Source organism: Pseudorca crassidens, chromosome 3 (assembly GCF_039906515.1).
Source record: "Pseudorca crassidens isolate mPseCra1 chromosome 3, mPseCra1.hap1, whole genome shotgun sequence".
In the NCBI taxonomy this organism is placed as follows: Eukaryota; Metazoa; Chordata; class Mammalia; order Artiodactyla; family Delphinidae; genus Pseudorca; species Pseudorca crassidens.
In genome coordinates this window covers 168,306,216-168,322,500 of record NC_090298.1, presented here as the reverse complement: position 1 = coordinate 168,322,500, position 16,285 = coordinate 168,306,216, and the positions used below count along the sequence as shown (strand labels likewise).

General features: G+C 52.6%; 1 protein-coding gene across 2 annotated transcripts in view; it reads right to left on the bottom strand.

The window, feature by feature from the left end:
• TINCR (TINCR ubiquitin domain containing) overlaps nucleotides 1-16,285 on the bottom strand; it is a 52,608-nt gene that overhangs the window by 21,319 nt on the left and 15,004 nt on the right. Inside the window, exon 3 of one of the 2 annotated variants that reach the window (XM_067734098.1) lies at nucleotides 13,971-14,146. The exons of the other annotated variant lie outside the window; for it this stretch is intronic. The gene's annotated coding sequence lies outside the window, so the exon portion shown is untranslated. The remainder of the gene's footprint in view (nucleotides 1-13,970; nucleotides 14,147-16,285) is intronic. 2 annotated transcript variants of the gene reach the window in all.

Sequence of the window (16,285 nt, the reverse complement as noted above, 5' to 3'; positions counted from 1 at the left end):
CATACCCCTGACCCTCTACCTCTGCCAATGCCAGTGACCACCTGTATTAGTTTTCTCTGGCTGCTGTAATTTATCCAGTTACCACAAACTTAATGAAACACAGTAAAAGAACACAAATGTATTATCTTACGGTTCTGTAGGTCAGAAGTCCCACGCGGGTCTCACTGGGCTAAAATCAAGGTGTCGCCAGGGCTGGTTCCTGCTAGAAGGGAGAACCCACGTCTTGCGTTTTCCAGCTTCAAGAGGCTCCCTGCATTCCTTGACTCCTGGCCCCTTACGCCACCTTCACAGCCAGCAATGGCAGGTCAAGTCCTTCTCACACTGCCTCTCTCTGTTTCTCCCCTTCCTGCCTCCCTCTTCCATATTTAAGGCTTACATTGGGCCCACCTGGACCCTCTCTCTCTTAAAGTCTCTTAAAGGAAGACCAGCAACCTTCATGCCATCGACAACCTTAATTCCTCTTTGCCATGCGATAGGGATTTGCTGAGTTGTGGGAATTACAAATTTCACCCTCCTGGGCCTCCCCAATCCTCTTCACAGCCTCCACGAAGGAGAAAACACCACGGTACCCATTGCCCAGATCAGAACACTGAGGCCCCCGGAGATTGAACAGCTTGCCCACGGTCCCCTTAAGGCTCCTAAATTCCAAAAACTGGAATCTGAACCCAGGCGTGTGTGATTGCCAAGCCCGTGCCTCCTTCAACGATGCTGTTTGTAACCACAGCTGTGGTCCGTCATTGCTATTATTAGGGTTATCATTCGGTGAGTGCCTGCCATGCCTGCACCAGCCTACAGGGTTCACGCTGACCCTCTAGAGAAGGGAGTTACAAAGCTGAGCACAGAGGCACAGGGAGATTGAAGGGCACTCCAAGGTCACTCAGTGGGTGGCAAAGCCAGAACGTAAGCCCAAGTCCTCCTGGCTACAGACCACTGTCGTCCCCACCTCTGGGGAGAAAGCTATTGCCTAACAGAGGCCACAGAGGACCCAGCTAGGGTTTTCTGGCAGCACCAGGGGCTCACTAAGCCCTTTCTCTTTCTGGCAGAGGCTGGGGCAGCAGCAGTCAGGGGGGAAGCAAGCCAAGTGCTGAGTCTGCAACGTGACATGCCTCCGCGAAAGCCACCAGCCACGTGGCCACAGAGGCCCACAGCTCTGGGGATGATCAATCTCCCCCCATCCCTCTCGCTGGCTGCCACCCTCCTACCTCCACCCTGGCGCCCTCTGTCTCTCCCTCTCCCGGTCTCTGCCCAGCTTCCTGCATCCTGGGGGAGGCATCGTTCCAAGACCACCCAGGGAAGGAAGGGCAGCCCCCCATCATGGAAACGCTCAGAGGCAGGATTCACCAGTTGGAGAGAGAGTAGAGGGTAGGGGCACAAGTCATGGGGTCCACGGACCAGGTCCCCACTTCAGCTCCTCCTCTAATGCTGGGCCAGCTAATTCATCTTGCTAGCCTCAGTTTCCTTGTCTGCAAAATGGGTTTGAGAAAAAGACTCTACACTGTAGGACTGACGTGAGGGTTATGTTAACTATGACAAGCACTTTGGATATTGACAGTAGATAAATCCTGTGTGAGGCCAGAGGAGATTTCAAGGTAGTCTGGGAAGGCTTCCTGGAAGGGGCAACATTTGATTTGGGCCTTAAAATATGAGGAGAATTTGGAGGGACTGGCAGAAGGGAGAGGGAAGATCTGGTGGGTAGATGAAAGAGTTGGGACTTTGCTACAGGTAATAGGGAGCCATAGAAAGTTCTCCAGCAGGATGGTGAGAGCATCAGTCCAGCTATGATTTTTAGGGCGATGAGCCCAGCAGCAGGTCAGGGTGGGTCTAAAGACCTAACCTCCAAAGCAGAGCCCATCAGGCTTCCCTCATCCCCCCACTGGGGTGCCTGGGACTGGCCAGTGATTCAGGCACCTGAGGTGGAGGAAGAAGATAAACACATGGGTGCTCATAAGGGGAAACCAAGGCACAGAGAGGGTTACTAACTTGCCCAGAGCCACAGGACAGGCAAGTTCCAGGGCTGGGATTTGAACCCAGGCAGTCTGGCTCCAGCCAAAAAAGTTCTGCAGTTGCCCCCAGGACCTCAGAATGTGACTGTATTTGGAGACAGGGTCTTTATACAGGTAATTAAGTTAAAATGAGGTCATTAGGGCGGCCCCTAAACCAATATGACTGGTGTCCTTATAAGAAGAGATTAGGACACAGACACACACAGAGGGAGAGCATGTAAGGACACAGGGAGAAGACAGCCGTCTGCAAGCCAAGGAGAAGAAACCAATCCTGCCAACACCTTGTCTCAGACTTGTCTCCAGCCTCCAGAAGTGTGAGAAAATAAATTTCTGTTGTTGAAGTCCCCCAGTCTGTGGTACTTTGTCATGGCGGCCCCAGAAAACTCATACACTGCCCATGTCTCCAATAGTTAGGGCTCTTTGGTCTGAAAATGACAAAACAAAACAAACAAACACTTGATTTGGATTGGCTTAAGCAAAAAGCCAATATATAACAAAATATATAGCTTCAGGCACAGTTTGATCCAGGTGCTCAAATCATGACAAGATCATCTGCTTTCCTATTAGTTCCATTCACACGGAGGTGCTTCCCACATGGCGACCAGAGAGCTCCTAAGAAGACCAGGTTCTTATAAGCTCAGCAACCCCTGAGGAAAAGAGTATCATTTGTCCCCCTAAATCCAGCTAATTGTTCAGGAGTTCACTCTGATTGGGCTAACTTGGGTCATGGTGGGTGGCCCTGAGCCAATCACTGAAGCCAGAGGTTCAGAATCCTGATTGGCCAGCCCTGGGTGTTTTTTGATTGGGCTCCCCCAGAAAGAGACCCTGAGGCAAGGATGGGGGGATTACTGTGTAGGCCACTGTGACCCACTGGGGGCCTCTAGGACACTGTGTAGAGCATGCCTTGGAGGTTTCTCAACAGAAGCAAAAGGGAGCTGCAGTATTTATCCACCAACTTCCCATCTGTAAAGGCTGAGGGCTGCAATAACTCTCCTGTCTTCTGGCTTGGGCTGCCTGTGGCTAAGTGAGCTCCAACAGTCTTAAAAAATACTTTCAGAGAAATGGTTTCAGGTGTTCACAGGAAGTAGGCTTTGCATGAAGTGAGCCCAAGAGGATATCCATGGGGCTGCTGCACTGGGTCGCAGCCCCCCTCCACGGAGCCCTGCCTGAACTTCATGAACCAAAAGCAAGACAGGGGAGGCCCCCCCACAGGAAAATCCAAGGCACTGTTCCAGAAGAAGAAAGGATGCAGAAGACGCTAAAAAGCCAAAAATGGTCTAACTGAAGCCAGTTTTCCTTCATTCTACCCATGAATCTCTATGTTCCCACTGACTGCACCTTTACATTTCCCTTAAATTTTCCAAGACCCTCGAGCCCCTTATCAGTCCAAAGGGACTCTCTCAAACACTAGACAGAGGAGCAGGGGACGGGATGTATGGGGCCATTCCCGCTGTTACTCCTGTGACTGCCGTAAGGTGTCATTGTGGAACAACGGTCTTGCACAGCCTTGTCTGTTTTTCCCTTGCGTGTCCTAAGCCAGACAGATCCTTGCACGGTCCCCAGTGGAACCCCAACTTGGGTCCCCAAGGTTAGAGCCGAATGGCTGACACTCATGAATCCGTTCAGGCCTCAATCACCAAGCTAGACACTTGGACAGGGGAAATGACACACCAGACACACCAGGACAGGGGAAATGAATGAAGCAGGACTTCCAGCCCCCGTCACACTCTGTATTAGAACCAACCAGCTTCTTCCCCCAACCCCCCTCCCACTTCCGTTATAACTAAGTCCCCACTGGGACACCACTGAGTATCCTTTTCTGCCTTTACATCTCCCTCGGGGCCACCTCAACCCATCAGAGTGAACCACAGAAGGGAAGGAAAAGGAACATCAATCCCATCGCTCCCAAGAATTCCACCTCAGGAATTCCCTGGTGGTCCAGTGGTTAGGACTCAGTGCTTTCACTGCTGTGCACCTGGGTTTGATCCCTGCTCGGGGAACTAAAATACCGCAAGCCAAGCTGCATGGCCAAAGTTAAAAAAAAAAAAAAAGAGAGCTCCACCTCATTGCCACTGGCCCACTCTGCACACCGAGGAGTTTGGGGAGAGATGTATCAGTCAGCTATTGCTGCATAACAAGTTGCCACAAATGCAGCAGAGTAAACCAACACTCCTTTATTATTTCACAGTTTCTGAGGGTCAAGAGTCCAGGCACAGCTTAGCTGGCCCTGTACTCCAGGGTTCCTTCCCTGCAAGATGTCAGCTGAGGCCACAGTCATCTCCAGGTTTGACTGGAACCTGGAGCAGGGTCTGTTTCCAAGTTCAAGAGGCCTTGCAGGCTTCTGCTCACTCTCCTAGAGCCCAGCTGCCATGCAAATAACCCCAGGCTGGTCTGCCAGAAGAGCATCCCTGCTCTTCATGGAAGAAATCCATGGAAGAAAGCCCAGTTGTCCCATCCAACGGCCAGCTGACCCCCAAACGAGGGAACCCAGCCAAGATTTGCAGAGCTGCCTGCAACCCCAAGTTGAGTGCAGAGGCAGGAATGAGCCTGGTTGAGATTAGAAGAATCACCTAGCTAATCTGCAGACTCGTGAACCAAAATAAATACTTAGTGCTTTCAGCCATTAGATTGGGGGCTGGTTTCACAGATCCAATCTGCTACAGCATCATCATCACCATTCCCCCATGACGATGGGCATCCACTTAAATATGAATAAAACTAGGAGGAACCATTCAACTGACTCTCCCTAAATAAAGAAGTTCTACTTCACAGAGCTTAGCTGTCTCGACTCTACAAAGGAAATGTGGCTGGCAGCTTCTCCTGATTAAAACATGTGAAGTTCCACTTCACCAGGCATCACCATACGCTCCTTTTCCGTCCACCTTCCCAGGGAGGCTCAGGAGGGAGGGGACGCTCTTCCAGGCTTGCAGGCTGGACCAGGGGCTGGTCAGGGGCTCTCAGGACCCTTTGGCTGCCCTAAATGGGACCCCTCCCTGCCATCCTAGTCCGGGGCGCTTGCTACAGAGATTCCCTAAGGATCTGTTGGTCTTTTCTTTCCAACACCCCAGACCCTCTCAAGACGAAGGAAGAGGGACTTCCTGGGGGTCCAGTAGTCGAGACTCCGTGTTTCCACTGCAGGGGACACGGGTTCAATCCCTGGTCAGGGAACTGAGATTCTGCATGCCATGTGGTGCAGCCAAAAAAATAAAGTCTATTACGTTAAAGAAGAAAGAGAAGGAGAAGAAGAATCCATGCGAGGTGGAGGATGACAGAACTGGCTCCGGGAAGCCTCAGACCCCAGCACTGGCAGACCGGGAACAACACAAGCAGTGTTCCAAACTTGGCTGTGACCTTGAACTTGTCACTGTCCAGAAACACTCGGTAAATAGGTGATATCTCCTGACCACTCCCCTGACCCATCCCTAAGTCCCCTGGACCTCTTCCAAGATCTGGCCACTGACAGCACTGCTGAGACCTGGCCCCAGCAAGTCCATTCTCATTGGTCAATGCCACAGCCATACCTGTAGCTAAATATAGTTAATATGACCCCAAAAAGCAAGAGTTCTCAGCTGAATAGCTCGGTGATCAAGGGCAGAAACTCTAGAATTAGACCCATGTATAGACCTTAGAAAAAGTGAAAGAAGTAAATAAAGGATGGAACGATGATCCTTCCACACCACGAAGTCCTATGCAACTGTACAAAAGAATGAGGACTCCCACGGAAGGATCGCCAAGATACTTTAAGATTAAAAAGCAAGAGTAGTGGATACAGAGTTTCTGTTTGGGGTGATCAAAACAAAAACACATTTCGGTGGCTGGATGGTGGTGGTGACTGCACAGCAATGTGAATTATGTAAAGCCACTCAGCTGCGCACTTAACCATGGTTCAGATGGTAAATTTTATGTCAGGGATGTCTGGCCACAATTGAAAAATCAGGGTGGGGGGCAGAGGTAAAGGTTTTGTCTCTCAAAACCTTTGGGACCCCATCCTGTGTCTGTCACCCTGCAGCCCCTCACGGTAGGCTTAGAAGTATCAGGAGCCAGTTTAGAGAAACTGAGACCCAGAGAGGGTGGGGAGTTGCCCAGAACCACACAGTAAGGAGGACGCGTGGCCAGAACATAAGAAACTCCAACGGAACCCGAATGCATAAGACAGTCCCACGCAACCCTCTCCAGGGAGTGGTTGATTTTGCTTAAGCTTCTAGGGGGGCGGCGGGGAGGCCAAATGAGAAGGAAGTTGTTTTTTCCTTGTGGGAGCCGTGGGAATCCCTCCCTGGGGAGAGGTGCTGGCTGGTGAGGACATCCCTGGTAAGTCTCCGATCACAAGATTAGGTGATTTCATTATTGTCTGCGAAGCCCTCGGGAGGGTTGGCGCTTACAGATAATTACCCGTGATACAGGGCGCTGGAGTCATCAAGGAAGGTTGAGCCCGCTCGGAAGATGGGGCCAAGGTGTTGGGGCCAGGAAGGTGCTTGAAAACGGCCCCATCCATCACCTTCAGGCAGAGGAAGGGGCTCAAGGAGACAGAGAAGGGGGAACCCGTCCAAGGTCACACAGCCAGACAGAGGCAACATACTCCGTCATAGCCACCCAAACCAGAGTCAGGTCACGTCCCCCCTCTGCCCACAGCCCTCCAGGGCTCCCACCTCCCTCGGGTTAAAGCCCAAGTCCTCCCCGTGGGCCACAAGGCCCTGCACGACCTGCCCTCACCTCCTCCCTCTGTCCCCCGGCTCCCTCCAGCCCAGCCCCCGGCACCTAGCAAACGCTCAGAAAAAAATGAAAGGACCCAATAAAGAATAAATGGGCAACTGGAGCACATCTGGGCTCTGAAAGGAACTTCTAGCCCACAGCCTCTGCCTGGACTCCTCTCTGGATGAGGAGCTCACTACGTCCCAAGGCTCCCACTTCATCTCTGAGCTGTTCTGGTCATCAGCAAGGTCCTCTGCAAAATCTGGGCTGAGTTTTGTGCCCTAGAGTGTGTGTGTGTGTGTTTTGAGGGATGGGGGAGTGACATGAGGTCATGAGCAGAAATTCTGGAATCTTTGCAGGATGGTCACTGTTTTGAATCCTTGGAAAGCCTTCCCCTAAAGCCCTGGGGGTGAAGTTGGTCCAGACTGACTCTCTCTCTCTTACACACACAGAATTTGTCTGTCTCTATTTATCTCTCTCCTTTTCTCTTTTTTGTCTCTGTTTCCGTCTCTGGGTCCCCGTGCTGCTCAAAATCACCCAGATACACAGATACCGAAGCAGCTTCTCAGCCCCGAAAGAAAATTGCCAGCCGCCCCAGCAGCAGAATAATTGAACCGGTGGGCGGCCAGGATTGAATCAAGTGCGAGGGGGTGAAGGGGGGAAGCTGGGGCAGGGCTGTGGCGGACGAGCTTAGCTCTGGGCAGTGGGAGTGCAGCCATGTGGGCTGGAGAGGGGCCATGAAATCTCACGAGCAAGCCTGGTCCCCCCCAAAACCACTGGCCCCCCCAGACAATCTGAACCCTGCAGAAAGAGCTAGAGGTCTGTGTCTAGGTACCCCCTCAACACACAGAGCCTGCTGAATCCTCAGAGCCACTTGGCAGGGCTGGGATGGGGGGTTTCACCCAGGTCCACTGCCAGGGGCAGCCCACCCCCATCAAAGCCAGGTTCATTACCGTTCATTCATTCATCCACAGATTTTCTCATCCCCACCCACGCACCTATGCTTCTATCCACCCACCCACCCAGCCAGCCATCCTCCCATCCCCCAACCTAAATGCCCCACTCACCCACCCACCCATGCAGCCATCCATTCCCCCACCCAACACCCAACCCACAGGTCAACCACTCAACAAGCACTTATTAAGCTCCTGCAGAGCTCTCCTTTCTGTGCTGGGTCCTGGAGACACCGGGATAAAAATGACAGCCAAGGCCCCTGCTCAGCTGGGGAGATTAGCGTCTAGCTGGGAAGAGAAATGTTAACAGACAGTTGAACAAACCACTCCATCACGGAAATGGTGACAGTTCCTGAAGCCATGCCCAGGCTGCCCTGGGATATAGGATAGGGGTGTGGGGCTGGGGATGAGACTAATTAGGTTGGGGGGCCACGGAAAGGCTTCCAGGGGGAAGAATGTGACAGGCAGAGGGAACAGCATAAGCAATGGAGAGGCCGATGTCCAGTGTCTGGTTCAAGGGCAGGGCATGTGAAGTTGACCCTGGACAGGAAGTAGGGACACTGGATGAGAAGTAGGTCGGAGGGAAGTTGCTGACTGCAGAGAAAGGGCTCTTGGGGCTTGTCCAGTGCAGATGGGCAGGACTCAAAAATAGGGGACAGGAGGGACTTCCCTGGTGGCGCAGTGGTTAAAAATCCGCCTGCCAATGCAGGGGACAGGGGTTTGAGCCCTGCCGGTAAGATCTCACATGCCATGGAGCAACGAAGCAGGTGCGCCACAACTACTGAGCCTGCGCTCTAGAGCCCGTGAGCCACAACTACTGAGCCCATGTGCCACAACTACTGAAGCCCGTGCGCCTAGAGCCTGTGCTCAGCAACAAGAAAAGCCATCGCAATGAGAAGCCCGCGCACCGCAATGAAGAGTAGCCACTGCTCGCTGCAACTAGAGAAAGCCCGCACGCGGCAACGAAGACCCAACGCAGCCAAAAATAAATTAATTATTTTGAAAAAAAGTAGGGGTGAGGAGGGACTTCCCTGGTGGCACAGTGGTTAAGAATCCGCCTGCCAATGCAGGGGACATAGGTTTGAGCCCTGGTCCGGGAAGATCCCACATGCCATGGAGCAACTAAGCAGGTGTGCCACAACTACTGAGCCTACGCTCTAGAACCTGCGAGCCACAACTACTGAAGCCTGCGTGCCTAGAACCTGGGCTCTGCAACAAGAGAAGCCACCGCAATGAGAAGCCTGCGTACTGCAACGAAGAGTAGCCCCCCGCTTGCTGCAACTAGAGAAAGCCTGTGCGCAACCAGACCCAACACAGCCAAAAATAAATAAATATTTTTTTTTTTAAAGAAAGAAACTTATTAAAAAAAAATAGGGGACATAAATGGGACTTCCCTGGCGGCCCAGTGGTTAAGACTCCACGCTTCCACTGCAAGGGGTGCTGCTTCCATCCCTGGTTGGGGAACTAAGATCTCACATGCTGAGCAGTGCGGCTAAAACATTTTTTTAAAAAATAAAGATAAAAATAGGGGACAAGGGGCTTCCTTGTCCCCTAGAGAAAGCCTGTGCGCAACGAAGACCCAACGCAGCCAAAAATAAATTTAAAAAAAAATAGGGGACAGGAAGGCAAAGGAGATGAGAAGGCACAGCCAGAGAGGTGAGAGAGAAGCCAGGGGTGGTGGAATCCCAAAGCCACTTTGCCCAGATTGAGAACTTAAGGTCCAGGGATCATGGAGTCCCACCTTCTGCCCAGGCTCCACCAATAACTGCTATGTCCCTTCCTAGCGTTGGACAGTCACAGAGGCCCTGAGGATCGCTGAGGGAGACCTTCAATAGCTGCTTTCTCATCCCAGCCCCACCAGCCCTCACTGGCCAAGCCACACACCTAATCTAGCAGCCTCCACGGTCTCATCTGTGAAATGGGTACATTTCAGCCACTGCACCAGGCTATGGGAAAGTGCTGAGGTCAAGATGACCCCAGCTAGAAGTTATTGTGTCCTCTACACCATGATTAGCATGGCCTCCTTGCTCCTGCATCATTCATTCATTCATTCAACAAATATATATTGAGTACCCAAACACTGTTCTGGGTACTGGGGATACAGCTATGAACAAAACAGACACGGTTCCTCTGTCCTCAAGGTGCTGATATTAAAGTAAAGTAAGACTTGGACTTCCCTGGCGGTCCAGTGGTTAAGACTCGCGCATCCACTGCAGGGGGCACAGGTTTGATCACTGGTCGGGGAATTAAGATCCCTCATGCCATGCAGCGCACCCAAAAAAAAAAAAAAAAAAAAAGGAGAGTAAGACAGAGAGTAACACACCAATGACTAATCCAATTTCAGGAAGCAGTAAGAATTCTAAAGCAGGGAAAGGGGACAGAAATGGTCGCAGGGAGATGCCTTATCTCTGGAGTAGGCAGGGAAGGCTTCCCTGAGGAGGTGACATGTGAGCTGAGACTGTGTGGGGAAGTGTGAGACTGGCCAAGAGTTTTGGCAAAAGCATTCCAGACAGCAGGAATAGCAAGTGCAAGGGCCCTGAGGCAGGACCAGGTTTGGCATTTTAAGAATCAGCTCCGTTTTTGTGGCTGGAGTGAAGGGAGGGAGAGGGAATGGGATCCATGACCCCGATCACCCATCCCTGGCACAGTTTGCTTCTCCTCCATTGTGATCCATACCGTGTGCCATGCTATACATTTTTTATATTTATCTTGCCTGTTTTCTCTCTCTCCAACTGTTAGCTTTATAAAGATGGGGACTTCTTTCCTTCTGGGCTCCCTGTTCCCTGCTCCGCTTCCAGAGCCTAGAACAGTCCCAGACACTCAATGTGAGATTGTGAATGAATGAATGAATGAACAGGCATCATTCCCATTGGAAGGGCCAGATGGGAAGGCAATTAGAGGCTCCGTCCACTTCAAGAGGCCCCTTTAGGAGGTCAGAGCTGAGAGATGTGGGGTCAGAGCCTCCCTCCATTACTGAGATTCTAATTAACTCCGGGGCCGACAGGGTCGCCCTGCTCAGAGGAATTATAGATAAGTTTCCATCCTAGTGTTTGAGCAGTGGCTCTAACGGGGCGGACAGCGGCTCTTCCTCTCCCCGGACCAGCCAGCTGGCCACGGAGGCAGGCGCCGAACGAGGTCATTTGCATAGGCAGGTAATTGGTTTTGCAAATAAATCTGGTTCTTGAAATTTGTAGATTAGCAATAATATGTCTCCAGATGAGAGAGAAAGGTCATGGATGAATAAAACAACAATTAAACTTTCAGGAGATTATTAAACTAAACAGAAACCTGGCACGGGGCGGCCAAGGGAATAGGGAGCGAGGCGGGGAAGGTGGAAGGGGTCTGGGGTGGGCGGCCTGCAGCCTGGAGCGGCTAACTGACTCCCTCGACTTCCTGCCTCGTGGGAGCACATTCTGTATGTCAGGCTCTGGGCACAGTGGGATACAGCCAGGATAGTTATCAGGATCCCATGTCCCAGTAGAGAAAACTGAGGTCCAAGGCTGCGCAAGGCACGATTCAATCCCAAGACCAGCTTTGCACTGTCCCAGGTGGCAGTGAGCCTCATCTCACAGTGGAAAGGAAGAGAGAGGGTGGACCCCTCCTCTGCTGCCTCTTGGCTGTGTGACGAGGACCATCCCTACCATCCCTTCCCCCGACCTGTGCCTCAGTCTTTCCACACCTCTAAAATTGGGGCTGAGAGAATTTTATGTGTGATTTTTAATTTGCAAATATTTTTGTACTTGTGTGGGCAATTAAATGTGGCACAGCTGCTAATGGACCGGGCACTGTGCCTGGAATGATGGGGGTGCCCCTCTGGTCATCCTGGGCTCCTGGCTGCAAGCAACAATCATGTGCTGCAGGAAACATAAGCAGAACTGAAATTTATAGATAACTCTCCGGGTGGAAGGGAAAGTTGGAGAAAGAGGGTCCGTCAGATAGAGAGGAAACGGAAACTCGGCAGGTGACACAACCGTATTTTGCCACCCACTAGCTTGTGACCTTGGGTGAATCACCTTTCCTCCTCGAGACCTCAGTTTCCAGAGGTCTAAAAGAGGGAATCATTGTGCCTGCTTTATTTATTCAATGTAGTCATTCAAAATATTTCCTGAGCCCTGAATGAGCACCAGGCACTGTCCTAGGCACCAGGAATGCAGCTGCAAGCGAAACAGGCAGAAATCTCTGCCCTGGTTGAGCTCAAAGCCTAATGAGGGAGACAGGCAATGAGCAAATAAATCAGTAAAGTCTATAGGGCTTTACAGAGTGCTAAGTGCTAGAAAGGAAATTAGGGCAGGGAAGGCATTGGGAAGGAACAACAATTGAGGAGGGAGGGCAGGTTGCAATTTTAAACAAGATGTTCAAGGAAAGCCTCTGAGAAGGTGAGATTTAAGCAGAAATCTGAATGGGGGGGAGGGAGGGAGAGACCTGGGGGAAGAGCATTCCAAGCAGAGGGAACAGCACATGCAAAGGCCCTGGGGCAGGACTGTGCCTGGCTGGCATGTTGGAGGAACAGCGATATCTGTGTGTCTGGAGCACAGTAAGTGAGGGGGACAGAGGGAGGAGGTGAGGGCAGGGAGGGAAAGGGGGCGGGTCCTGAAGGTCTCCTTGTCCAAAGGGCATCTCCCTGCTAGGGTTGCCTCAACAGTGACAAATGTTCACTCCTTCTTCCCAACCCATTTGGTGGAAGAGGTTATGGGCTGGTCCCCAAATTTCATGCTCTATTTTCTCCTTTAGAACTAGAACCTAGGGCTTCCCTGGTGGCACAGTGGTTGAGAATCTGCCTGCTAATGCAGGGGACACGGGTTCGAGCCCTGGTCTGGGAGGATCCCACATGCCGCGGAGCAACTAGGCCTGTGAGCCACAACTACTGATCCTGCGCATCTGGAGCCTGTGCTCCACAACAAGAGAGGCCGCGATAGTGAGAGCCCCGTGCACCGTGATGAAGAGTGGCCCCCGCTTGCCACAACTAGAGAAAGCCCTCGCACAGAAACGAAGACCCAACACAGCAAAAATAAATAAATTAATTAATAAACTCCTACCTCCAAAATAAAATAAATAAATAAATAAATAAAAAGAAATAGAACCTGCCCAGGTAAAGACTACATTTCCCAGCTGCCCTTGAAGCTCAATGTGACCATCTGATTATGTGATGGACAATAGGATGTGAGCATAAATGATGCCTGTAAGTTCCAGGTTGTAACCTCAGAAGACAAGGATAGGCCCTCCTCTACCCCTTTTCCCCTTCCCCCTCTGCCCTCATCTGGAAGGTGGCTGTGATGGCAGGGGCTAGAGCAGCCATTACGTTCCAAAAGATGGAAGCTTGGCTGAGGAGGTAGAACACCAATAGAAGCCTGGATCCCTAGTGATTGTGGAGCCACCACTGCAACCTGGGCTGATGCCCAGACTGTGCGGACAGGCATCATTTAAGCCATGGTTTCCTCTTTTAAGTCATAGTCATGGTTCCATAGATCTCAAATAATCACAAGTTTTGAGCACTGTCACTACCCACATTGCATTCCCCAGACTTCCTCTCTTCTCTGCTAACACTCCTCTGCTGCAAATTGCCCTTCACTCCCCCTCCTCCTCCCGATTTCCCTCTGACTCTGCTCTTGGCCTCACTGCTCTTGCTACAACCAAGCTATGCCATAACAAATGAGCCACCTTGTGGCCAGCCTGAAAACTGTCTTTCTTGGCTCTGGAAATCCTGCCCATCTGAGGCTGCCCACTGGCTCTCCAATAGACTTAGTTTTATTCCAAGATATTTTCATGGATGTCTATCTTCCCCCACATCCTCCTCCCCTTCTATCTCCCTCTCTCTCCCAAATTATGGCAACGCCACCAGAGCTTTTGACCTCTAAGTCCCACGTGTATGGCAATTTTGTAAGGCAAAAGGAGACCAGGGGCTTCCCTGGTGGTTCAGTGGCTGGGAGTCCGCCTGCCGATGCAGGGGACATGGGTTCGTGCCCTGGTCCAGGAAGATCCCACATGCCGCGGAGCGGCTGGGCCCGTGAGCCATGGCCGCTGAGCCTGTGCGTCCGGAGCCTGTGCTCCGCAGCGGGAGAGGCCACAGCAGTGAGAGGCCTGCGTACCGCAAAAAAAAAAAAAAAAAAAAGGAAAGAAAAAGGAGACCAGAGAGTGTGAGTGACCTGGCTGGGTCACACAGCCTGGATATCCTGTCCAAAGGAAACAGAAGAGTGAGAGAGGATGGACCACTGACCTTCTGGCCTGGGAAGAGAGGACAGTGGGAACCCACTGAGTTGTTCACCCAGGAAACGCCTCGATCAGAGCTGGCTAATCTCATTCCCCCATTTATTCCACAAACACTTACCGGGCAACTGCTGTGTGCTAGGTCCTATTTCAGATACCGGGACCAAAACACGCTCATCCTCTCCCTCTCAGCACTCACAGGTTAGTGTCAGAGCTGTGATGGAGGAGCTCAGAAGAGGCCCCTGAGCTGGGCTGGAGCCTCAGGCTTCCTGGAGGAGGTGATGCGTAAGCTGAGATCTGAAAGATGAACAGGGGAAGGCAGGGTGACCCACATGAAGGAAACAGCAGAAACAAAGGCTCAGAGTCGGGGTGTGCTGGGTTTGAGTCCCTGGGAGCATCCAGAGCAGGGGAAGATAAAGTCAGGGAGGCAATGGGGGTGAAAGGCTGGGGACTTCAGGCCAAGGGCAATGGGGAGCCAAGGAAGGATTTAGAGCAGGGGAGGAGTGAAATCTGATTTGCCTTTGACGAAGGTCCCAGGGAGCAGGGCCAGGAGGGGCCAAGCCCGGCGGCCGGTCCAGGCCGGAGGGGATGCAGGACCGGCCGCCCCTCCCCCACCACATCCCCCAGCAGCCTTGCTACACCTGGACTCGAGCAGGAAGGAGAGCCGGGAGGGGGTACCTGGCAGCCAAAAGCCCAGCGGCTAATGAACCCGGTGCTGCGCGGGCTATTTTTAGCAGCCGCTCCTCTGGACGCCTAATCGCTCTGGCCGGTTCCAGCCTGGCTGCCATGGAAACGCACAGCGCCGCAGCGGGGAGCTCGGTCCCAGATCCCGGACTGCGCTGCCCGCCCCCAGCCGCGGTCCAGGACGCTGGCGCTGCCACCGCCGGGAGGGGCCCTGCCTGCCCTCCCGCACCGCCGCTGTGTGACCCGGGGACACCTCTGCCCGTCCCTGGGCCTTCGAGGGTGAGGGGGTCAGCGCGGGCTCTGGAGGCTGAGCCCCAGGTTCAAATGCCCGCTGAGCCAGCGGTGCGAGGCGCGACCTCAGGCTTATCTTGCAACCTTGGCTTCTCATGTTTAAAACGGGTCCCCCCTCATATGACTGCGGGGACTGGGATGCCTGGAGCTTGAAGCTCAGCGCCTGGCCCCAGTGCCTTCAGCAACGCATTGAGCACCTATGTATGCCAAGCATTGCCCTAAGCTTTCCGTGCATTCATTTTATGTATTTAATCCAGAGACATTTTGTAGATTGCCTTTTTTTTTTTTTTTTTTTTTTTTTTTGCGGTACGCGGGCCTCTCACTGCTGTGGCCTCTCCCGTTGTGGAGCACAGGTTCCGGACACGCAGGCTCAGCGGCCATGGCTCACGGGCCCAGCCGCTCCGCGGCACGTGGGATCCTCCCGGACCGGGGCACGAACCCGTGTCCCCTGCATCGGCAGGCGATCTCTCGACCACTGCGCCACCAGGGAAGCCCCTAGATTGCCTTTTGCAGATGGGGCCAGTTGCTACAGAGAGGTTAAGTGGTCTGCCTAAGGTTACACAGCATGCACGTGCTGGAGCCAGGATTTGAACCCAGGCCAGTTGGCTCTGGAATTCCAGTGCTAAACCACTCGTCGAAATGCACATATATTTAAACTGGAATGTGGAGGGGGTCGTGCTTATCCCCCAAGGAAGGCTTCATGAATGGTGGCTTCTCAAGCAGTGGGGGGACCTGGTTTCACCACCAACCTCGCTGGATGGGAAGCCAGGGGTGAGAGGCTTCACTCTCCCAGGGGACAAATGGGGACACTGTGGCACAGGCGGGGGCAGCAGGTGGTCGGATGCTGAGCCCTGGAGCCCAGGTGTCTCCCACCCACCGGGAAGAGATTTTTTGGAGGATTGTGGGCATGTGGCCCAGGGCAGCCTGCCAGCGACTGACACCCAAAGCTATTTCGGGCCATGTAGCTCAGACAAGTTGTTGGGGATTGGCTGGGTGTCAGGAAGGAGGTGTCCAAGCTGGGGAGGGGAGAACAAAGCCCCGACCTGGGCCAGGACAGGGGGATGAAGTGGGGGAGCGGGAAAGTGGACAAGGGCATGCCGCCTGGCCTCTCCATGCTTCAGTGTCCCCATCTGTAAACTAGGCATTGACCATCACAATCCCCACCTCCTAGGGGCTGTCAGGATGATCAGATCATACAGTGCAGGGTCCCATCCATCTGTATTTAATATTTGGATGTCTTCTTCCATGTGGATTTTTTTTTACATTGGTTTGGATTCTTTTTTTTTTAAGATTTATTATTTATTTATTTATTTAATTTTATTTATTTTTGGCTGCATCGGGTCTTAGTTGCAGTACGCGGGACCTTCGTTGAGGCATGTGGGATCTTTTGTTGTGGCGCATGGGCTTCTCTCTAGTTGTGGTGCACAGGCTCCAGGGCACGTGGGCTCTGTAGTTGTGGCA